General features: G+C 43.5%; 1 long non-coding RNA gene across 1 annotated transcript in view; it reads left to right on the forward strand.

Annotated features, from left to right (window-relative positions):
* The window catches only part of LOC135969072 (uncharacterized), a 190167-nt gene that overhangs the window by 26898 nt on the left and 138538 nt on the right, over positions 1 to 24731 (forward strand). The window contains exon 2 of the long non-coding RNA XR_010584152.2: positions 8929 to 9042. This is a non-coding gene — a long non-coding RNA (uncharacterized lncRNA). The remainder of the gene's footprint in view (positions 1 to 8928; positions 9043 to 24731) is intronic.

Here is a 24731-nt window from a genome sequence, read left to right on the forward strand (position 1 = left end):
AAGAAAAGAGAAGGGACAGGATATAAGCTTAGGTGAAGGTTTTTCTTCAGGACACAACATCAAGTTTGTGTATGTTCATAGTGGCCCTCAAGGTGAGAACAGCAGTGGTGACTTGTTTTGGTGAGAAGATAATTTCTCTACTAGTATATGGACTCCTAACTCCCTTGCTTCAAAATGAATATACAAACAAAATATACCCTGCCCACCTGCTGCCCCTGCAATGCCAACTCCATGCACACATAGGATTGCTAGATAAATTACAAGATGCACAGTTAAATTTGAATTTTAGAAAAACAGTGAATAATTTTTGTATAAGTATGTCACAAATATTGCACAATATATACTTATCCTAAAATATTGTTAATCTTTCACCTGAAATTCAAATGTCAGTGGAGTCCTTTATTTTTGTTTGCAATATATGACAGCCTTATGCACATAGCAGTATGACTTCTAGCTCATTTTTTAGGCCTCTGGATTTGGTCAGAAAAGGCTCTCATATCAGTTCTGTCAGTGGGCTATTTGGGGATGATTCATGCACAATACTTAGCTCACCATCTGTCCCCTAGTAGCCACCCTATGAATTAGAACGAGTAGCCAAATCAGATACTGATTCTCCTTTACAGATCACTCACTCATCCCTGATGGCCTCTGAGCCTTCTAACAGCCACCATAAGGCAGTTGACGATGATGTTATACCCACTTTACAGATGGGGAAGGTGAAGATCTTAAAGGCCACCACAGCAGGGCAGAATGTATAAGTGCCCTGTGAATGACCCAGAGAGGAAGGGTTCTCATCCCACCTCTGCCCTTGACTCCCCTCTGACTTCCTCTCCAGGCCCACTCTCCACACATAGCCAATGAGCTGAGCCCAGGAAATATACTATCAATGGGTCTGCAGTTTGAGTGACAAAACCAGAATGAGGACATTGCCCCCTACCTTAGCATCCTGGCCTGCCCTTTGCTGGGAGCAAAGTCTTGTGTTCTCGGGGCCCCCAAGGAAGCTCAGGCTGGCTACTTAAGGGATAGTGGACAGGCTTGTTATCTTCTTCTCGTTCTTTGATTCCTAACTGATAGGGCCCATATGGTATAGAAAGGGCTCTATGAAGCAAGAAACCAGGGCTTTGGCCCCACCTCAGCTGCTAATGTTTGAGGGATCCTCCTCCCTCTCTGCCTCAATCACTGCCTTCATTTCTCCATCGCTAAAATGGGGGTCATTTAAAAAATAGGAAAGGACTTTGAAAACATTAAAAATGCTCTTCAAATGGCTGCAGGTTCTGAATAGCAGTGTGGCCCCAAAATTAGAATCCTCATGTTAGCCCTTCTGCAGCAGTAACTGCTTATCCATCTATTTGCTCAGACCCTGACTGAGATGTGGGGAATGTAGGGGAAGGAAGAGAATAAGACCTCCCTTCTCCTTCTGAGGGTCATTAGAAAGTTCTTCAAAGGGTAGAGAATACAGAGCTGTGCCCAATTCTTCCCAGTAATTGCAAGATGCTGAACTTGGAGGTTTCTTTCCCCCTGGGCCCACTAGAGAGGGGTGAGCTTCCAGTCTGGGCCTATTGCCTACAGCCTCCAGAGACTTAGGAGAAAGAGAGCCAGAGGCAGAGTGAGGAAGGACAGGCCACATCTGCCTACTGTCCTAAAGCCTCCAGGTATGTTACTAACTCATTCCACATCCTAGGAAGCTAAGGACCAGTGCTTATTAGCAATCTCTCAGCAGGACATAAAGTACATGTGTATTTCTAGTACTGCTATGTATTTTCTGATGCTGAATAAATGGATGAGCAGAAGACTGACATCCAACAATGAAAATGCTGGGCTATCATTGGGTGCCTACAGTATACTGGACACTTTTACCATTTTGTTTTAATTTATTCATCCCCACAAGGTAGATGTTATTATTATCCTCATTTTATAGATTTATTATTATTATTATTATTATTATTATTATTATTATTATACTTTAAGTTCTAGGGTGCATAACGTGCAGGTTTGTTACGTATGTATACTTGTGTCATGTTGCTGTGCTGCACCCATCAACTCGTCAGCACCCATCAACTCGTGATTTACATCAGGTATAACTCCCAATGCAATCCCTCCCCCTTCCCCCCTCCCCCCTCCCCATGATAGGCCCCGGTGTGTGATGTTCCCCTTCCCGAGTCCAAGTGATCTCATTGTTCAGTTCCCACCTATGAGTGAGAACATGCGGTGTTTGGTTTTCTGTTCTTGTGATAGTTTGCTAAGAATGATGGTTTCCAGCTGCATCCATGTCCCTACAAAGGACACAAACTCATCCTTTTTTATGGCTGCATAGTATTCCATGGTGTATATGTGCCACATTTTCTTAATCCAGTCTGTCACTGATGGACATTTGGGTTGATTCCAAGTCTTTGCTATTGTGAATAGTGCCGCAATAAACATACGTGTGCATGTGTCTTTATAGCAGCATGATTTATAATCCTTTGGGTATATACCCAGTAATGGGATGGCTGGGTCATATGGTACATCTAGTTCTAGATCCTTGAGGAATCACCATACTGTTTTCCATAATGGTTGAACTAGTTTACAATCCCACCAACAGTGTAAAAGTGTTCCTATTTCTCCACATCCTCTCCAGCACCTGTTAAAATGCTCATCATCACTGGCCATCAGAGAAATGCAAATCAAAACCACAATGAGATACCGTCTCACACCAGTTAGAATGGCGATCATTAAAAAGTCAGGAAACAATAGATATTTAAATCAAGGCCAGAGTTAAGTAATTTCACCTAAGTCATACAGCTACTAAGTGAAGAGTGGGGATTGAAACTTAGGTCTGGCTGGTTCTAAGATCTTCTCTCTTCCACACCATACTCTCTCTGGTGTCCCCTGGAACTTTCCTGCCCTGCTGCCTGGACCCCAGTGCCTGGAGCTCTGGCTCTGCCCTAGAAATCTTGGATGAAACCACTGAATGAGGCAGGAGGAAGGAAGATGGAGCAGCAGAAAGAACCCAAGTTGTGAGCTGGCCTCAACCTCATCACTCTGACCCTTCCGGGTCTACAGTGGCACAAATGGGTGCTCAGGCCAAATAAAGTCTGTGAAGCCTACAGATTTCAAAAAGTAGTGTCTATACAGTTCAGTAACACCTCAGTTATTCCAAAATCATGTAGTTGGTGACCTAACTGAATCAGAAAGTCATCAACCTCAGAACGGTTTCTGAAGAGCTGAAATAGCCTGAAGTCTCCTGCCCTTCCTTCACCAGGGAGCTCGGCAGGTTCACATGCAGTTTGTGGCTTCACGCCCACATGTCTAGCAAGCTCTGCTGCCAGTTCTTTCAGCCTGTAGCACATAGAAGCAGCAAATTTGAAAGAGAGGGCCAGAGCTACTAGAAATGAGGCTGGCAGACATCATAAATGGCCACTGACAGTGACAGGGGAAGCAGCAATATTATACAAAGTAGGTTCAAATGCAAGAGGTTCAGCCATGTGGGATCATTTATTATAACAACAAAGAGCCTGACAATGCTAGATAAATTAGATGTTACTGGACTTCCTCTGACAACTTTGAATTCTCAAGTTACCTATTGAAAGAACTAAACGTGTCCTTCTGGACCTTAGCACTTACCCAAGACTCAGGAACATTAATTAGAGTACAAGAACAGAAATCATTTGCCATCCCATGTACATAGAGATTATGCTACTGATTCACTATTAGAAGGACACTCCAAAGTTTTTACAAAAAGGAAGTCACATTCCATAATCCAGTAACACTTTTGAAAATAGCATTTAATGGGGGAGCTAAATGGCCCCAGCTAGAGCTGGGAATCAGGAGATGAGCTGAGTATCCCATTGCCTCAGTCAGGAGTAGGGCATGCCTCTAGGGTCCTAGCCTAGTGTACTCATGAATGATGTCCTCTTAAAATTTGTGCCTGCCCTAAACCTATGAATATGACCTATTTGGGAATAGAGTCTTTACAAATGTCATTAGTTAAGACGAGGTCATACTAAATTAGGGTGAGCCCTAATCCAATGACTGGTATCTTTCTAAGAAGAGAAAACAGACACAGACACAGGGAGAAGGCCATGTGAAGATGGAGGCAGAGATTGGAATGGTGTGTCTACAAGTCTAGGAATGACAAGAATTGCCAGCAACCACCAGGAGCAAATAAGAAGCAAGAAAGCATCTTCCCCTAGAGCCTTCAGAGAAAATGTGTCTCTGCCAAGACCTTGATTTCAAATTTCTAGCCTCTAGAATTGTGAGAATAAATTTCTGTTATTTTAAGCCACATGGTTTGTGACACTTTGTTGTGGCAGTCCTAGAAAACTAATATAATCTAAATTTTTATAAATCAGTTCATGGTTCAAACAACACTAGTAAAGAACTGAGAACTAAGCCAATCTGGACTGCTGGATAAGATGGCTTTTTCAAAGTTTACACTTTAAGACACCTCCACCAAATACATGGCAAGAATATACTATAAAGAGAAAAATGCATACAACCCTAAAAATAAATCAATAAATATCTCAGTGGACCAAAAATGGAACATAAATATATCTGCTAAGCAGGGATGAAGGCACAGGGCAACTAAGCTCTGGATCCAGAAGCAGATGGAGATGACCAGGTGTTCTGCTCCTATGGGGTAATGAGAAGGCACTGGATTTACTGCTTGAAACCAAGTCCTAGTGTGGGGCTTTCCCATTCATGAAAAGGATGTATAAACATTGCAGTTACCCCCTGATTAGAACTGTGGTTTACACAGAGCTGCAAACTTAGGGATGTAAGATGAAGCAGACACATCCTGGCAACCAGGACTTGGCTCAAGTTACCTGTAAATCTGGTGATATCCCCAGAATCGCAGCAGGATGGAAGCCTGAGTCACCAAGCAAAGACATGATTTTTAACCGAGATTTCTAGGGTGCTAGATGGAGGTAATAACAAGAACACTAAACAGGAAAGGGTGAGGACAGAGAAAAGAAACAAACATACTACTACATGAGCTAAGCCAAAATCCCAAAACACATGAGAAAAATGAATATGAAGAGTGACAGCTAAAAAAAAAATCAACACTAAGGAGCTGGATTCCCTCTTGACAAAGGGAAAGTATTATTGCAGCCTAAAAATGATTTGATAGAAGATACATTTAGTATCCTCAAAGAGGTGAAAAATAACGTCTCATTTTTAAAACTAAGAAATTAGGTACCAAAACAGACATAAATGAAATAAGAACAAGTAAACATATAAATGAACCAATTAGAAATTATAGAAATGTCTGCTTATATTTGTTCCTCCCTACATTAACAGACATCTAGGACACTAGATCTAGCTCACTTAATCCAGCAGCCTTGTATACCACTTTCCTACTACCATTGTTATTTTTTTAGCATAGCCTGTCTTCTCCTCTGCAGACTCCTTGATCTGTGACTAAAGCTGGATTAAGAAGCAGGTAACCAAGCAGCTAATCTAGAAATGGTGGCCACATATCAATGGATTCATTGGCTATAAGATACCAGTTTATTCACATACAAACAGACACCCAGTGTCTTTATATTGTCCCTCAGCCTGCCCTTCCTTCTCTGTGTATCCTGTACCCCTATCACTCCCCTATCCCATGTGCATTTCTCAGATCCCGTTTCTACTGCCTGAGCTCTCTGCTACCTTCAAAGAGGGTTCTTTCTTGCTATGCACTGCTATCTGCTTTAACATACAAGCTATCCTGAATCCTCTCCCTCTTCCTTTTCACCCTTCTGTATCATCACACAGTCTATTCCCTTGGCTTGGCCATTCTCTGCCATTCTTCAAACCTCATCTCCCATGAAAAGGCCTCCCCCAACTCCTAGCAGAAACTAGGGAACTCCATGGCTTGCTCCCGGAGCATGTGTCCAGATTGTACCACAGGCGACTGATTATGTGTCTGTCACCCTCATGTGACCATGAGCTACTGGTGGGAAGGGACTCTGACTGATTCATTCCTGCATCCTCAGAGCAGGTACTTGCATGTGCTCTTTGAATTGGCCAATTGCTGCTAGTGTTTGTCAAGTGGAATTACTTAGCATGGATGGCATCCTGACACAATGCAGCTTTGCTTGGCACCAGCAAACTGTCATCCTCCCTGTCTCTCCCATCATCTCTCCAGCACCAGGCTTCAGGGGCTGGCAACTTTATCTGTGTGGATGCCCAGCCCCTGTATGACACTGTTTATTGATTTTAGTTGGGCTACAATCATTACATCTGTTACCCAGCTCCACACAAGGGCTTTTAATAGTCCCTCTCTGTCTCGAATTCTCAGTTTCAGATCTGTCAGCCACAGAAATGTTGCTTTCCTTCTCTTTTCTAAGTCCATACCATACTGATCATTCGTTCACCACTCTGGGAGTCTCCGATTTTCCCACATAGCCCCACAGAGGCTTCCAGATAAAACAGCTATGACACAAAATGACAGCAGGCATGCCAAGAGATACCTATCATAGCGCCTGGCATGTTGTAAGTGCTTATAACACGAATTTCTATGATAGTAATTCTTCATGCACCAGAATCATCCAAGGACTTGTTAAAATCAGATTTCTGAGTGCCACTCCAAGAGGTTCTGAATCAGTAGGTCTTTGGTGGGGTCCAAGAATTTGCATTTCTAACAAGTTTCTGAGTGATGGAGATGCTGTTGGTCCAGGGAACAGACTTTGAGAACTGCTGGTTTTCAGAATGAGTGAGAGTAAACAAATGAAAGAGAACTTGTGAAAGAAAAGTCACTAAAGTACCATGAGGCCTGTGGAATGCCTCTGTGAAGGCTGTGAGGATTCAGGAATGAATCAGAGTCCCTTCCCATCAATAGCTCATGGTCACATGAGGGTGACAGACACATAATCAGTCACCTGTGGTACAATCTGGACACATGCTCCGGGAGCAAGCCATGGAGTTCCCTAGTTTCTGCTAGGAGTTGGGGGAGGCCTTTTCATGGGAGATGAGGTTTGAAGGATGGCTGAGAATGACCAAGCGAAGGGAGCAGACTGTGTGATGATACGGAAGGGTGAAAAGGAAGAGGGAGAGATTTGGGATAGCTTGTATGTTAAAGCAGATAGCAGTGCATAGCAAGAGAGAAGGCTGAAGAAGTGGGTGGAGTTGGAATGGATTGTGGTGCTGGATTTCATCCTGTAGGTGATAGGAAGTCACTGGATGTTTCTGAGCAGAGGAATGATATGGCAGACTTGGTGTGTCAGAGAACTCATGCTGGGGACTGCATAGATGATGGAGCTGAGATGGAGACAGCTTGTCCAGGAGGCCTATGGGGATTCTGTTTGAAAAGTCCTGGAGAAAGCTAATATGGGTCTGAACTGGGTCAATGGCACCAGCATTGAATGAAAATAATGATTGGAGAGATCTTGTCAGAGACAGGTCCTGCAGAACTCTGGGGGATATAAAGATATACCACAGGGTAACCACCTTACCTCACAAGCTTAGTATTCCTTAGAAGGAAGCCTAACACAAGTATATAATGCAAGAAAAAACCTTTCTTTCACCTCATATGATGTATTAGTTTCCTAGGGCTGCCGTAACCAAGTTCCACAAACTGAGGAGTTTAAACCAACACAAATTTGTTATCCTACAGTTATTGAGATCAAAAGACTGGAGTGAGTTGGCAGGGCTGCATTCCTTCTAGAGGCTCTAGGGGGAAATTTTTTTTTTTCCTTTTCTAGTTTCCGGAGGACACCCACATTCCTTGGCTCATGACCCCACATCACTCCAACCTCTGCTTCTGTCATTATATCTCCTTCTTTGACTCTAACCCTCCTCCATCCCACTTAGAATAATCATTGTTGATTACGTTTAGGGCAAATCTTGAAAATCCAAAATGACCTCCCCATCCCAAGATCCTTAAGCCAATCACATTTGCAAAGTCCTTTTTTTTCATGTCAGGTAACATATTCACAGCTTCTAAGGATTATGATGTGAACATCATGGGGACCAATTATTCAGCCCTACTACATATGAAAAGAGTTCTTATGTTTTCATGAATAAAGAATGATGATAATGGTCAACTTCTTTTGAGTGCTTACCACCCATCATATATTTTCTCATTTAACTTTTGTGGACTCTAAGAGGGTATGTTCCATTCCTATCTTTCGAGTTGCCAGAAACAACCCAGCTAGGAAGTGGCAGGGCTGGGTAGCACTCCTATTCCCAGGGCTGTGCATCTGTGTCAAATCTCCTTCTGCCTCCCTCTTATAAAGACACATGAAGTTGCATTTAGGGCCTACCCAGATGGATGAAGATGAGGATAACATCCTCATCTCAAAATTCTTAAATTACTCACATCTGCAACGATGCTATTTCCATATAAGGTAGCATTTAGAAGTTCCAGATTTGGGGACGTTATCCAGCCTACAATAGTTTTCATCATCACCTAGGTCTTACAGCAGGGTATTCACATGGCTGTAACTCTTCTTTAAACACCTACTAAAGTTAATGTCATATCTGGATTCATCTTAAAAATCTTACTCCTTGACTGCTGAATTCACTAACCCAGAGGTCTCATCTTCTTGCCACAATTTTGAGAGATAATTTTCATTTTTTTTTTTTTTTTTTTAGACAAGGTCTCACTCTGTCACCCAGACTGGAGGGCGGTGGTGCAGTGGCATGATCATGGCTCACTGCAGCCTCAAACTCCTGGGCTCAGGCAGTCCTTCTACCTCAGCCTCCCAAGTGGCTAGGACTACAGGCACGTGCCACCACACCCCACTTTTTTTTTTTTTTTTTTTGAAGAGATGTGATTTCAACATGTTGCCTAGGCTGATCTCAAACTCCTGGCTTCAAGTGATCCTCCCCCATTGACTTCCCAAAGTGCTGAGATTATAGGCATGAGCCACTGCACCCAGGCAAGAGCCAATTTTCAATTGTCTATGGAAGTGATATATTAACTGATATTTGCTAAACATAAATTCACGTTTGCATTCACAGAGTGAATGGGAAAGAACTGTGGAGACAGATACCCCAACTTGTGTCCTCACTCTGAGATGACCTCTTAAAAGAGTGCTCATGGCCAGCTGAGGAGGCAGCATGCAGAATGGCAAGGTAACTGAGCTTGGAGTCAGAAAAGCTGAGTTTTGACACAGCTATATTACTGCCAGCTGAGTATGATGAATCACTTAACCTCTCTGGGCCTCGATATCTTTGTCTGTGAAATAGGACTATTGATATCTGTTTTGCTTACCTCACAGGGCAGAGGTCAAGTGTGAATATATGCCCTTTTTCCATCTGCAAGAGCATGGCTCAAGCTGGGTGAATAGTGAGGGCCATACAGTCATGTACTCCCAGGCAGCAAGTGGTAGTGAGGCCTGAAGCCTGGGCAGGCCCTATAGGAAGACTCAGTCCACTGGGAGACATCAAGAAAGGCCTTGGCAAGGTGTGTGTGCTCACATACCACCCGTTTCCCTCAGCAGCCCAGGCCTGGGGCCTGCCAGCTAAGACTTGCTGCTCACATTGAGCCTCATAAATGAATAAAGTAGGCAATTTAATATCATTGTGACAACTACTGGAGAGATTTTTACACGTCTGCTTTGCAGCATAAAGTTTCCTTAGAGCCAACTTTTAGACTTAGACAATTTCTATATTATTTCCTACCTCTACCTCCCCAGAGAGGCAGGGATGGCAGACGGAAATTAAGAAAATTCTAAATCCTCAGGAAGATCACTGTGTTTGGATTTTTTTGAAATAATTGAATGAACATTTTGTCAACATGGTATCAGGGGAAAGAGGAGTGGTATATTCAGTGCTATCTTGCATCCTTGTGAAGATAAAGGCAGACTGTGAGCACTGAGGCTTCTTGTCTGTTGACCTCTACTCTAAGGCACCCCTGTGGACCCCTCCTCTACTCAATCTAAAGTGGATGTAAAAGTCTATCCTCATCTGGACAGGCCAAATGGGCCCTCCATGCTGTCTTTCTCTAGCATCATGCCCTGAGGCTCCAATGACTATATAAAGGGGCTGCTTCTCCAACCCAAGCCCAGTGGCCCTAACCTCTCCCACTCTACACTGGCTCCTGTTTTCATCCTTCCTCCCTCCCAGTCACTGCCATGCCTTTGATAGCACATGGACTCAGCATCCTCAGACTACATCAGTGCGGATCATCAGATAGAGTGGCAGGGGGCTAAAAATTTCAGTCATTCAGAACCCATTCCACTTGGAGCACATGGTACGTCAGGGACCCAGTCTATATTATCCCCAAGTGAAGTCTGGAACACAGAAATCCAGAGATTCCTAAACCCACCCAATAAACTTCCCCAGCCCTGACTGAGGTGTATTCCTGGTTGCCCACCCTACGCTCACCTACTGCCATCCCCCATCAACAGATATGCCAATCTTTTTTTTTGCCCACCGTCTCCATAAGTGCCCCCTCTGTGAACATCATGGATTCCCTTCATGTTCGCTCTATTTCTCCCCACTGCTGCTAACCTCCTGACAGGGAAGTGGCACCCTTGGGCCACCAAAGTCCTTTAGTTGAGCTGGATCCCCTCCTCCAAAGGGCTGCTAGTGGGACACTAGGAGGACTCAAGTCCAGCTGTATGAGTTAGCAAAAGGGCAGAGGCAAGAAGGCTTTTAAGCCAGTGTTGCCAAGATGACTTTTGGTGAGTGGGGGTGTTTGGATGGGAGAAGAAGCTTAAGATAGATCCTTTCCCATTGGGATGAAACTTTAGGCCAGCCAGCTTTCTTTGTGATATGTGATGAATTATATCACCCACCCAGGATAGAAGTGCCTGTTCATCCAGGTCCTCAGGACCAGAAAAAGCTTCTCCAGGGCAAAATAAATCACATAGAATCTCTTCAAGGGCCCAGGAAAGTGAATATTCAGTGGCAGTTTCTCCCTGACTAATGCTAACTATAGTTAGCCCTGAGCTAGCCCAACCTTCCATTCTTCAAGTGGGGAAATTAAGGCCCAGGCAGGTCATGTCTCCAGTTCTCCCCAGGGTTGAATGTAAGTCTCTTGATTCCCAGTCTTGTCTTTTCTCCACCCTACCACCTGACCTGCCCTTGGACACATGGCTGAGAGGGCCAGCCTTCCTCAGCTTACCACTCTCAATATCACTTTGACAAGAATTCAGATTTCACAGCTGTATCAGCAGCATGTTAAATGTTGCAGTGAAGAGTGGCTAAACAGTGACATCTCTAGTTTCATGGTGGTCAGCCTATAACTGAGAGGCTCAAGGTCAATAGCTGCAGGCCTGACAGGATCCATATGCCAATGGCAGTGGAGAAAGATTTGCCGCAGGGAGCCCTGCACCATCAGAATGGATGCCAGCAATAGACCTTGTTTCTTTCCTTTGATATGCCAAAAGATTAAGTTTGAACTCCTAAGGACTCTCTAGGGTATCTTGGAAACTTCCACCAGCCAGTAGTCAAAGTGCCCTTTAATCCAGCTGAGTGCATAACTAGGGAACTAGAGTATTGTCTTGGGCTACAGCTGAGATGGGGCTCTAGCAAAAAGTCTAGTGTAAACTTACTCTTCTAAAGCCCAAGTAGCCTCTGCACAGAGAGCAGCTAAGTAAAGATGAAGCCTCTTAGGCCACAGAGCTGACTGTGATGTGATGATCTTGCCATCTCCTGGAAAGAGGGGGTTGTGGGCCCATCACAAGAAACAGCCCAAAGGAAGGGCTAACCTGTGGTGGTAGCCCCTGAGCTGCCCACAGTGTGCCAAGAGGCACAGTGTCAGCATTTTCATCAATGTCGTTATCATTGTTTGCAACCTCTCTCAAACAACTGCCTGACATTGAGTGCCTCCTTCGTGCCAAGAATATTGTAAGCATTCACTCCTGTGTTGATTCTCACAAATACCCTGTGGGATTAGTATTATAATTAGGCCCATTTTGTAGATAAGGAAAACAAAACTCAGGTAAAGTTACTCACCAAAGTCTTATGGCTGGTAAACATGTGACAATGAGGTGAATAAGAGCTGGTTCTTGTTCTTAAGGTGCTGCCAGTCATGTCTACAGAGTGTATGGAAATGGAATCAGTGTTTCTCCTGGGGACTGGATTCAGTCTTGGTGATAAGAACTCCCATTTATTGAGTATCTACTATCTGCTAGGAGCTTTATATGATTATTCCATTTAATCCTTACAATAGCTCTCTGAATATGCTATTATTATTATCTTCATTTTAGGGAGGAAAATGAGACTCCTAGAAGTTAAGCAACTTGAGCAAGGAATCACAGCTAATAAAAACAGAGCTGGGATTTGAACCACTAAGCCAGTGGCTCTCAAACTTTTTTCCTCAGATCCTTTATACTCTTGAAACTTATTGAGAGTAAATCTACAGAAACAGAAATTAGATTAGTGGTTTCCAGGGGCTGGGGAAAGAGCAGAAAGGGGGGTGACTCCTTATTAGTACAGGGCTTCCTTTTGGGGTGAAGGAAATGTGGAGCTACAGAGGTGATGGTTGCACAATATTGAGAATGTACTTACTGCCACTGATTATACATTTTAAAGTAGTTAATTTTATGTCATGTGAATTTTACTTAAAAAAATATATAATGAGGTAAATCAACAACAACAATGACAAAAACTTATTGAGGCCTCCAAAGACCTTTTGTTTATGTGGGTCATATCTATTCGTGTTACCATGAATATTAAAATATTTATTTATTTTGAAATTAAAATAATGAATTAATTACATGTAAATATAGTATTTATATGAAAATAGTTATATTTTCCTAAACAAAAACTTGTATTGAAAAGAGTGGCATTATGTTACATTTTTGCAAATTTCTTTTATATCTGGCTCGCTAGAAGACAGCTGGATTCTCACATCTACTTCTTTATTCAGTTGTGAGATGTTGTTTTGGTTGAAGTATATGAAGAAAATCGGGCCTCACACTGATATGCAGTTGAGAAAGAGAGGAATATTTTAATAGACTTTTCAGATCATTGTGGACATTCGTCTTTGATAGGACACAAAAACTCCACCAATGGTTGTATCTTACAGGTTAAATGTAATGTGGGATGCAAAACTGTATCAGTGAGCCTTCTCTACTTGGTTTCATTGGACTCTCTTATCTTTTGAATGGGTTTTTTACCTATTTATGTTTTGTTAACATTGTGTATTGGTTGCTTAAAAAAATGATGGTGCCCTGACTTATGGAGATCCTCCATATGTTGACATATTTCATTCCACAATATCACAAGATCACATTTGTTAATATTATGACCCATCTCATTGGAAAAAGCCTTTAACTGTTGAGAAGCTGTCAAGTTTACAGTGGTGGATACAAGCTTTTCAAAATTCAAATTTTTGCCTGAAGGCTCAAATTTTATCATTGGCAAAAACTATAGTCAGTTGTTTTCCTTGAGGTGACAGGCTCACTTCGTTCATCTACAAGAAAATGTCTGCCAAATACCCAAGTCTGAGTAATATTAGTTAGTCATTCTTTCAAGTAAATATGATGTTCTACGAAAAATCAGCCAGTTCAGCTCACAACTCAAAACATGCAGTAGTGCTTTGCCTTGAGTCAATGACTACACTTTGGTTCCAGCAGAACTGCTTTGAGCATAGTTCTCATTGTGTCTCACCATGTTTTAAAAATATGGGAACTCAATGGCTAGTATTTAATAAAGTTAATTTTCACTGCTTCGCTAAGAACATTCCTAAGTGAAGCTGGCATTTTTTAAACTACAAGTATGTGGTGGTGAAGAATCCAATTGACAACTAGTGCAGTTGGTGCCGTGGTCCCAATTCATGCTCAGGAACCTGCTCTTTTCACCTCTCTCTGCTTTTGCACCAGCAGTGCCAATGGAAAGCATGACAGTGGAATATCAAAGAACATTTCAGTATTATTGGGAAAATAGTTTTGACCTTACGGATGCCCTAAAAAGGTCTTGGAGACCTCCAGGGGTCCACAGATCCTACTCTGAGAACCATTGCACATGGCTATGCATGGTGCCACCTCCCTTACTTAAGAGCTTTGATGGCTTACTATCATCCGCAGAATCAGACCTGCCCTCAGCCGTGATATCAGCCCAGGACACAGGGACCCAGCCAAATGGGCTGCTTGCCATTTTCCAAATGTGTCCTCCCATGCCCTTGTCACTGCTCTCCCCTCTACCAGGAATGCCTTCATCACCAACTCTGGCCATTGAAATATTACATACCCTCCAAGGCCCAGGTCAACCACTGCCTTTTCCAGAAAGCTTTCTCAGGTTTTTAAGTGGAAAATAGTAATGCTTTACTCTGAGCTTCCTGAGCCCACTCTTGGAGCATCTTCTCTAGCACTTATCAAGCTGGGTGTCATTAGATGGAAGTATTTCCTCATCTGTGAGATCATCAAGAACAGGCACCAAGCCTGTCCTCTCCATTTCCCCACAGGGCACCCTTGTTCACCATTACGTTGGGGAATATATTTGTTGAATTGCACTGAATTGCCCAGAATGTAAAACTTAAAAATGCTATGTGGCTATAGCTGGTAATGCTCAAAGCCCATGGAGCATATTCTGACTTTTTTGAGTACCCAAGGAATGTCACCATTGGAACCATTGGTATTAATATTTGTGCATACTTCTTAAAAATGGTCTTATTTTGGGGGGCGGAGCAAGATGGCCGAATAGGAACAGCTCCAGTCTCCAGCTCCCAGCACCAGCAACAGAGAAGACAGGTGATTTCTGCATTATCAACTGAGGTACTGGGTTCATCTCACTGGGGAGTGCCAGACAATTGGTGCTGGTCAGCTGTTGCAGCCCGACCAGTGAGAGCTGAAGCAGGGCGAGGCATCGCCTCACCTGGGAAGCGCAAAGGGGAAGGGAATCCCTTTTCCTAGCCAGGGGAACAGAGACACACAACACCTGGAAAATCGGGTAACTCCCACCCCAATACTGCGCTTTAAGCAAACGGGCACACCAGGAGATTATATCCCACACCTGGCCGGGAGGGTCCCACGCCCACGGAGCCTTCCTCATTGCTAGCACAGCAGTCTGCGATCTAACCGCAAGGCAGCAGTGAGGCTGGGGGAGGGGCGCCGGCCATTACTGAGGCTTAAGTAGGTAAACAAAGCCCTGGGAAGATCCAACTGGGTGGAGCTCACAGCAGCTCAAGGAGGCCTGCAAGTCTCAGTAGACTCCACATCTGGGGACAGGGCACAGCTAAACAACAACAACAACAACAACAAGAAAAAGCAGCAGAAACCTCTGCAGACGCAAGGAACTCTGTCTGACAGCTTTGAAGAGAGCGGTGGATCTCCCAACACAGAAGTTAAGATCTGAGAAGGGACAGACTGCCTGCTCAAGTGGGTCCCTGACCCCTGAGTAGCCTAACTGGGAGACATCCCCCACTAGGGGCAGTCTGACACCCCACACCTCACAGGGTGGAGTACACCCCTGAGAGGAAGCCTCCAAAGCAAGAATCAGACAGGGACACTCACTGTTCAGCAGTATTCTATCTTCTGCAGCCTCTGCTGCTGACACCCAGGCAAACAGGGTCTGGAGTGGACCTCAAGCAATCTCCAACAGACGTACAGATGAGGGTCCTGACAGTTAGAAGGAAAACTAACAAACAGGAAGGACACCCACACCAAAACTCCATCAGTACATCACCATCCTCAAAGACCAGAGGCAGATAGAACCACAAAGATGGGGAAAAGGCAGGGCAGAAAAGCTGGAAATTCAAAAAATAAGAGCACATCTCCCCCTCCAAAGGAACGCAGCTCATCGCCAGCAATGGATCAAAGCTGGATGGAGAATGACTTTGACGAGATGAGAGAAGAAGGCTTCAGTCCATCAAACTTCTCAGAGCTAAAGGAGGAATTACGTACCCAGCGCAAAGAAACTAAAAATCTTGAAAAAAGAGTGGAAGAATTGATAACCAGAATAATTAATGCAGAGAAGGCCATAAACAAACAGACAGAGATGAAAACCATGACACGAGAAATACGTGACAAATGCACAAGCTTCAGTAACCAACTCGATCAACTGGAAGAAAGAGTATCAGCGATTGAGGATCAAATGAATGAAATGAAGCGAGAAGAGAAATCTAAAGAAAAAAGAAGAAAAAGAAATGAACAAAGCCTGCAAGAAGTATGGGATTATGTAAAAAGACCAAATCTACGTCTGATTGGGGTGCCTGAAAGTGAGGGGGAAAATGGAACCAAGTTGGAAAACACTCTTCTGGATATCATCCAGGAGAACTTCCCCAACCTAGTAGGGCAGGCCAACATTCAAATTCAGGAAATACAGAGAACGCCACAAAGATACTCCTCGAGAAGAGCAACTCCAAGACACATAATTGCCAGATTCATCAAAGTTGAAATGAAGGAAAAAATCTTAAGGGCAGCCAGAGAGAAAGGTCGGGTTACCCACAAAGGGAAGCCCATCAGACTAACAGCAGATCTCTCGGCAGAAACTCTACAAGCCAGAAGAGAGTGGGGGCCAATATTCAACATTCTTAAAGAAAAGAATTTTAAACCCAGAATTTCATATCCAGCCAAACTAAGTTTCATAAGTGAAGGAGAAATAAAATCCTTTATAGATAAGCAAATGCTTAGAGATTTTGTCACCACTAGGCCTGCCTTACAAGAGACCCTGAAGGAAGCACTAAACATGGAAAGGAACAACCGGTACCAGCCATTGTAAAAACATGCCAAAATGTAAAGACCATCGAGGCTAGGAAGAAACTGCATCAACTAACGAGCAAAATAACCAGTTAATATCATAATGGCAGGATCAACTTCACACATAACAATATTAACCTTAAATGTAAATGGACTAAATGCTCCAATTAAAAGACACAGACTGGCAAACTGGATAAAGAGTCAAGACCCATCAGTCTGCTGTATTCAGGAGACCCATCTCACATGCAGAGACATACATAGGCTTAAAATAAAGGGATGGAGGAAGATCTACCAAGCAAATGGAGAACAAAAAAAAAGCAGGGGTTGCAATCCTAGTCTCTGATAAAACAGACTTTAAACCATCAAAGATCAAAAGAGACAAAGAAGGCCATTGCATAATGGTAAAGGGATCAATTCAACAGGAAGAGCTAACTATCCTAAATATATATGCACCCAATACAGGAGCACCCAGATTCATAAAGCAAGTTCTTAGAGACTTACAAAGAGACTTAGACTCCCATACAATAATAATGGGAGACTTCAACACCCCACTGTCAACATTAGACAGATCAACGAGACAGAAAGTTAACAAGGATATCCAGGAATTGAACTCATCTCTGCAGCAAGCAGACCTAATAGACATCTACAGAACTCTCCACCCGAAATCAACAGAATATACATTCTTCTCAGCACCACATCACACTTATTCCAAAATTGACCACATAATTGGAAGTAAAGCACTCCTCAGCAAATGTACAAGAACAGAAATTATAACAAACTGTCTCTCAGACCACAGTGCAATCAAACTAGAATTCAGGACTAAGAAACTCAATCAAAACCGCTCAACTACATGGAAACTGAATAACCTGCTCCTAAATGACTACTGGGTACACAATGAAATGAAGGCAGAAATAAAGATGTTCTTTGAAACCAGTGAGAACAAAGATACAACATACCAGAATCTCTGGGACACATTTAAAGCAGTGTGTAGAGGAAAATTGATAGCACTAAATGCCCACAAGAGAAAGCTGGAAAGATCTAAAATTGGCACTCTAACATCACAATTAAAAGAACTAGAGAAGCAAGAGCAAACACATTCAAAAGCTAGCAGAAGGCAAAAAATAACTAAGATCAGAGCAGAACTGAAGGAGATAGAGACACAAAAAACCCTCCAAAAAATCAATGAATCCAGGAGTTGGTTTTTTGAAAAGATCAACAAAATTGATAGACTGCTAGCAAGACTAATAAAGAAGAAAAGAGAGAAGAATCAAATAGATGCAATAAAAAATGATAAAGGGGATATTGCCACCGACCCCACAGAAATACAAACTACCATCAGAGAATACTATAAACACCTCTACGCAAATAAACTAGAAAACCTAGAAGAAATGGATCATTTCCTGGACACTTACACTCTCCCAAGACTAAACCAGGAAGAAGCTGAATCCCTGAATAGACCAATAGTAGGCTCTGAAATTGAGGCAGTAATTAATAGCCTACCAACCAAAAAAAGTTCAGGACCAGATGGCTTCACAGCTGAATTCTAGAGGTACAAGGAATTCACAGCTGAATTCCAGAGGTACAAGGAGGAGCTGGTACCATTCCTTCTGAAACTATTCCAATCAATAGAAAAAGAGGGAATCCTCCCTAACTCATTTTATGAGGCCAACATCATCCTGATACCAAAGCCTGGCAGAGACACAACAAAAAAAGAGAATTTTAGACCAATATCCCTGATGAACATTGATGCAAAAATCCTCAATAAAATACTGGCAAACCGGATTCAGCAGCACATCAAAAAGCTTATCCACCATGATCAAGTGGGCTTCATCCCTGGGATGCAAGGCTGGTTCAACATACACAAATCAATAAATGCAATCCAGCATATAAACAGAACCAAAGACAAAAACCACATGATTATCTCAATAGATGCAGAAAAGGCTTTTGACAAAATTCAACAGCCCTTCATGCTAAAAACTCTCAATAAATTCGGTACTGAGGGAACGTATCCTAAAATAATAAGAGCTATTTATGACAAACCCACAGCCAATATCATACTGAATGGGCAAAAACTGGAAAAATTCCCTTTGAAAACTGGCACAAGACAGGGATGCCCTCTCTCACCACTCCTATTCAACATAGTGTTGGAAGTTCTGGCTAGGGCAATCAGGCAAGAGAAAGAAATCAAGGGTATTCAGTTAGGAAAAGAAGAAGTCAAATTGTCCCTCTTTGCAGATGACATGATTGTATATTGAGAAAACCCCATTGTCTCAGCCCAAAATCTCCTTAAGCTGATAAGCAACTTCAGCAAAGTCTCAGGATACAAAATTAATGTGCAAAAATCACAAGCATTCTTATACACCAGTAACAGACAAACAGAGAGCCAAATCATGAATGAACTTCCATTCACAATTGCTTCAAAGAGAATAAAATACCTAGGAATCCAACTTACAAGGGATGTAAAGGACCTTTTCAAGGAGAACTACAAACCACTGCTCAGTGAAATAAAAGAGGACATAAACAAATGGAAGAACATACCATGCTCATGCTAGGAAGAATCAATATCGTGAAAATGGCCATACTGCCCAAGGTAATTTATAGATTCAATGCCATCCCCATCAAGCTACCAATGAGTTTCTTCACAGAATTGGAAAAAACTGCTTTAAAGTTCATATGGAACCAAAAAAGAGCCCGCATCTCCAAGACAATCCTAAGTCAAAAGAACAAAGCTGGAGGCATCACACTACCTGACTTCAAACTATACTACAAGGCTACAGTAACCAAAACAGCATGGTACTGGTACCAAAACAGAGATATAGACCAATGGAACAGAACAGAGTCCTCAGAAATAATACCACACATCTACAGCCATCTGATCTTTGACAAACCTGAGAAAAACAAGAAATGGGGAAAGGATTCCCTATTTAATAAATGGTGCTGGAAAAATTGGTTAGTCATAAGTAGAAAGCTGAAACTGGATCCTTTCCTTACTCCTTATACGAAAATTAATTCAAGATGGATTAGAGACTTAAATGTTAGACCTAATACCATAAAAACCCTAGAAGGAAACCTAGGTAATACCATTCAGAACATAGGCATGGGCAAGGACTTCATGTCTAAAACACCAAAAGCAACAGCAGCAAAAGCCAAAATTGACAAATGGGATCTAATTAAACTAAAGAGCTTCTGCACAGCAAAAGAAACTACCACCAGAGTGAACAGGCAACCTACAGAATGGGAGAAAATTTTTGCATTCTACTCATCTGACAAAGGGCTAATATCCAGAACCTACAAAGAACTCAAACAAATTTACAAGAAAAAAACAAACAGCCCCATCAAAAAGTGGGCAAAGGATATGAACAGACATTTCTCAAAAGAGGACATTCATACAGCCAACAGACACATGAAAAAATGCTCATCATCACTGGCCATCAGAAAAATGCAAATCAAAACCACAATGAGATACCATCTCACACCAGTTAGAATGGCAAGCATTAAAAAGTCAGGAAACAACAGGTGCTGGAGAGGATGTGGAGAAATAGGAACACTTTTACACTGTTGGTGGGATTGTAAACTAGTTCAACCATTATGGAAAACAGTATGGCGATTCCTCAAGGATCTAGAACTAGAAGTACCATATGACCCAGCCATCCCATTACTGGGTATATACCCATAGGATTATAAATCATGCTGCTATAAAGACACATGCACACGTATGTTTATTGTGGCACTATTCACGATAGCAAAGACTTGGAATCAACCCAAATGTCCATCAGTGACAGACTGGATTAAGAAAATGCAGCACATATACACCATGGAATACTATGCAGCCATAAAAAAGGATGAGTTTGTGTCCTTTGTAGGGACATGGATGCAGCTGGAAACCATCGTTCTTAGCAAACTATCGCAAGAACAGAAAACCAAACACCACATGTTCTCACTCATAGGTGGGAACTGAACAATGAGATCATTTGGACTCGGAAAGGGGAACATCACACACCGGGGCCTATCACGGGGAGGGGGGAGGGGGAGGGATTGCATTGGGAGCTATACCTGATGTAAATGACGAGTTGATGGGTGCTGACAAGTTGATGGGTGCAGCACCCCAACATGGCACAAGTATACATATGTAACAAACCTGCACGTTATGCACATGTACCCTAGAACTTAAAGTATAATAATAAAAAATAATAATAATAGAATTGCCAAACTGAACCCTGTGAAAATTTCTGATGCACAGGGTATGAGAAAATAAACTAGTGTTGTTTTAAGTCAAAAAAAAAAAAAAAAAAAAAAGGAGGTCTTATTTCAGGTGTAGGGAAAGAGTGTTACACATCTGGACTACTACAACCCCAGGAACCTCAGCTCCCAGGTCTAGAAGAACCCTTAAGAGGGAGAAGCCCCCTGCCACCAACCTTTATTGAAAGTACAATGTCTCTTGCCACTCCCCTGCATCCCATTTTGCAGATGACATGGTTCATGGCCCTGCAGGAAGGTTGGGTGCAGTACCTGGGAGCCCACAGCCAGGAAGTGGTGCCACAGGTTGGACCTGAGGCCCAGATCCTTCCCTCCCAGTTTCTCTCATATGGCTTGCGATTCAAATACGAGCATGCTAATGGCTTCCATAGATTGCCCCACATTCTGTCCCTACATGCCCAGCCCAACCTGGACTGGAGGCTTTATCTCATTTAGGGCTCATCTTGGAACTCTGCAGAATCACAGCTGATGCCTGAAGAGATGCACTTGTTTATTTCAAAGGTCAATTTAATTAGGATGCCTTTGGCCTCAACAGTTGTATCCTGATTTCCAGGAATTGCTCTCAATTTAGAGTTGCCAGCTCACAGCATTGTGTGCCAGCCCTTTGCCCACCTGCTGTGCACCAACTTCTCTCTCCTCAGTGATCACATTGGCTGGCAGGGGTGTGGAGCAGGAAAAAAGAGGTAAGGGTGCTTCTCCAAGCACAGGCTTGAGCATGGTTTAGTTGGAGGAGAGGACCCGGACCATGGAGACCGAGGGACCATGAACCAGGGCCCAGAGAACATACAGGACAAGACACAGAGATGGGTGGGAGTAGTCAACCTCTCTGTGTGAGTTGGTGCCAAGATAGGTGGCCAGATAAACAATCTGGGCCTTAGGCTGTATCTACAGGGGCCAAGTATTCAGAACAAGGGGGTGAGTGTGCTGCTTTCTTCTGCAGTTCAATGTGTAAGGTGTGGCTGTGGAGTCAATTGTGTGAGTTAGACTTTTGACTCTATCAGTTATTACTTATTATGACTTATTATGATTATTACTTATTATGACTTTGGATCAGTTATTTAACCCCTCTGAGACTCAGATTATCTTTGTCATATTTTCAGAGTACAATAGTAGAAACTATTTCAAAGTGCTGTTAGGAACAGTCAGTGAGATACTAGGTGTGAAGGGTTTGGCACAGTGTCTAGTGGGCACAGCTGCCCTATTCTCTGCTCTGTTCTGCTCTGGTCAGCTCTGGGCCTCACATGTCGAAAGGCCCTGATAAACTGGAAGATATCTGAAGAAGGGAAGGCTGGGAGTGAAGAAGCAAAATAATTTCTATTTGCCTCGTAGAAGAGAGGGCATCTCCTAATGTGGGTGCCAGGTTCCTCAATGTGGGGCTCAGTTAGGATGGGGGTGGGGTGGTAGAAGTGACTGAGATGCAGGCTCCAGTGCACTAGAGGAAAGAAGCCTTCTCAAGGAGTCAGAAACATGCTAGTATCTGTTGCTTCAGGAAGAAGGGAGATGGAGACTGAGGTTCCTTTAGGTGATGGCATACCAGGAGAGACTGGATGGCCACAGAGCGAGAATGTCACAGGAGCAGAAAGCTTCACGTGGCAACCACGTCCAGGCCCAGGCCTCTGGGGTGTCTAGAGTGCAACTTTGTTCTGCCCCTAACCCAGGCAATAAACTATAAAGGTTTCTGCTCTGCATTGGATTCCTATAAAGGTTATGGGCCATTCCTGGGGATCCATGAGTCCCAGGCCACCCAAGGTGCCCCTGTTGAAATTGCAGAAGGGATATTGCCAGTGTGTTCACTCTAAGAGCAGGGTGCTGCAGTGGCCTGTCAGGCAGCCATGTGTGTCCAAACTGGGAGAACCCCCTAAGATCCTCACTGAGTCTAAAACCCCATAAGATCAGCTCCTTTTCCAGCTGAGGGGCCTGAGGCCTAGTAGAGGGACTAGGCCTCCCAGTGCCATGTGGGAATAGAGTCACACTCCATCCAAAGCTCAGCCCTGCCTTGTGCCCAGGGACCCCAAGGGCTCATTCCCTTGACAAATGCCTGTGTCATGTAAATGTGTTAGGCCTGGCTCAGAGCTCAGCAGGCTTATCCAGACAATAGGAGCCCAGGGGCTGGGAGACAAGCCCCTGCTCTCCTCCATTACGTGCCTCACTTGCCAAGGGAACTTGAGGCTGAGAGCCAGGCAACCTCCTCCCCCCAGGCTCTCAGCCACTTTAGCTCAGAAAGGAGAAAGTGTCAGTTGATCCTGTCAAAGGCCACACTGCCCTGATAGCCAGACTTCTTGGAATTCAGTGATCCATCAGTGGGAGTGTATGCACTGGGGTGAAGGGTGGACCCCAAAAAGATATGTCCAAGCTTTAACCCTCAGAACCTGTGAACGTGACCTTATTTGGAAAAAAAAAGAGGGTGGGGGATCTTTACAGATGTGATAAAGGTAAGGATATTGAGATGTGATAAGCCTGGATTATTCAGATAGGATATTGAGATGTGATAAGCCTGGATTATTCAGGTAGGCCCTAAATCCAATGGTAAATATCCTTAGAAGAAAGGAGAAAGACACAGAACAAAGCCAGGCACAGTGACTCATGCCTGTAATCCCAGCACTTTGGGAGGCCGAGGTGGGCAGATCACCTGAGGTTGGGAGTTTGAGACCAACCTGACCAACATGGAGAAACCTTGTCTCTACTAAAAATACAGAATTAGCCAGGCGTGGTGGCGCATGCCTGTAATCCCAGCTACTTGGGAGCCTGAGGCAGGAGAATCGCTTGAACCCGGGAGGCAGAGATTGTGGTGAGCTGAGATCACGCCATTGCACTCCAGCCTGGGCAACAAGAGCGAAACTCTGTCTCAAAATAAAAAACAAAAAAACAAAAAAACAAAACAAACACAGCAACAACAAAAAAGAACAGAGAAAGCCGTGTGAAGACAAAGGCAGAGACTGGAGTGATGCAGCCATAGCCAAGGATGCTGGCAACATCCAGAAGCTGGAAGAGGCAAGGAAAGAGTCTCCCCTAGAGCCTTCTAAGAGAGCACAGCCCTGCCAACACCTGGATCTCAGTCTTCTGGCTTCCACAACTGTGAGACAATGCATTTCTGTAGTTTTAAGTCATTTAGTTTGTGGTAACTTGTTACAGCAGCCTCAGGAAACATACAGTGGACCACGCTGCTCCCAAGACCCTGACCCTGTGAGCCATCCAAGGGCCTAAACCCTGCCAGGTGGTACCCATGGAGCTTCTAGTGACTCACTCAAGGTCAAAGCAGCATGATTGGCTCCATTCCCTGTCAGACCTGCTCAGAGCCCATGAGCTTCAGGCTTTGTACTTAACCACATTAGAAGGCGAGGCTGTCAAGTGAAGCCTATGAATTGATAGCAATTTGATTAATTAAAATAAACCTGCTCAGAGTCAGAGCAGACACCAAAATGGATATCAAGTGTGCTTCACTAGGATACACCTGCCTGAGCTGCTCCCTCCCTTTATGTTTGACTAGGGATGGGGGCTGGGGTAATTTGTATTTAAGAAAAGGAAATACATCAGGGTTATGAGTAGTAATTTCCCTTCACCTCCACTCTGCCTGGCCCAGTGGTTTCTGGAAGATGGCCAATCGAATCAGAAAAGGAAGAATTGCAATCATTGTGTAGACATCCAGGGTCCCCAGAAGCGGAAAGCAACCTGGCCTGAAACTGGCTTCTGCTGGGGATGCTTAACCTCAAATCCTCTGCCAGGTCTGGGCTGGTGGGGTAGGGGTAGTTGATGAGGCTGTTGCCTGTAGTTCCTTCTGACCTTGGGTTCTTGAAATGGCCCTTCTCCTCTCTAGGCCTTAGCTTCCTCTTCTTTAGATGGGAAGATTATCCTTCTCCAGAGTGGTTGTGGGGATCAGAGTTCCATCATGCACACTGGGTAAGCATTCTGTAAGCCAGG

The sequence above is a fragment of the Macaca fascicularis genome, chromosome X, assembly GCF_037993035.2.
Source record: "Macaca fascicularis isolate 582-1 chromosome X, T2T-MFA8v1.1".
Lineage (NCBI taxonomy): Eukaryota > Metazoa > Chordata > Mammalia > Primates > Cercopithecidae > Macaca > Macaca fascicularis.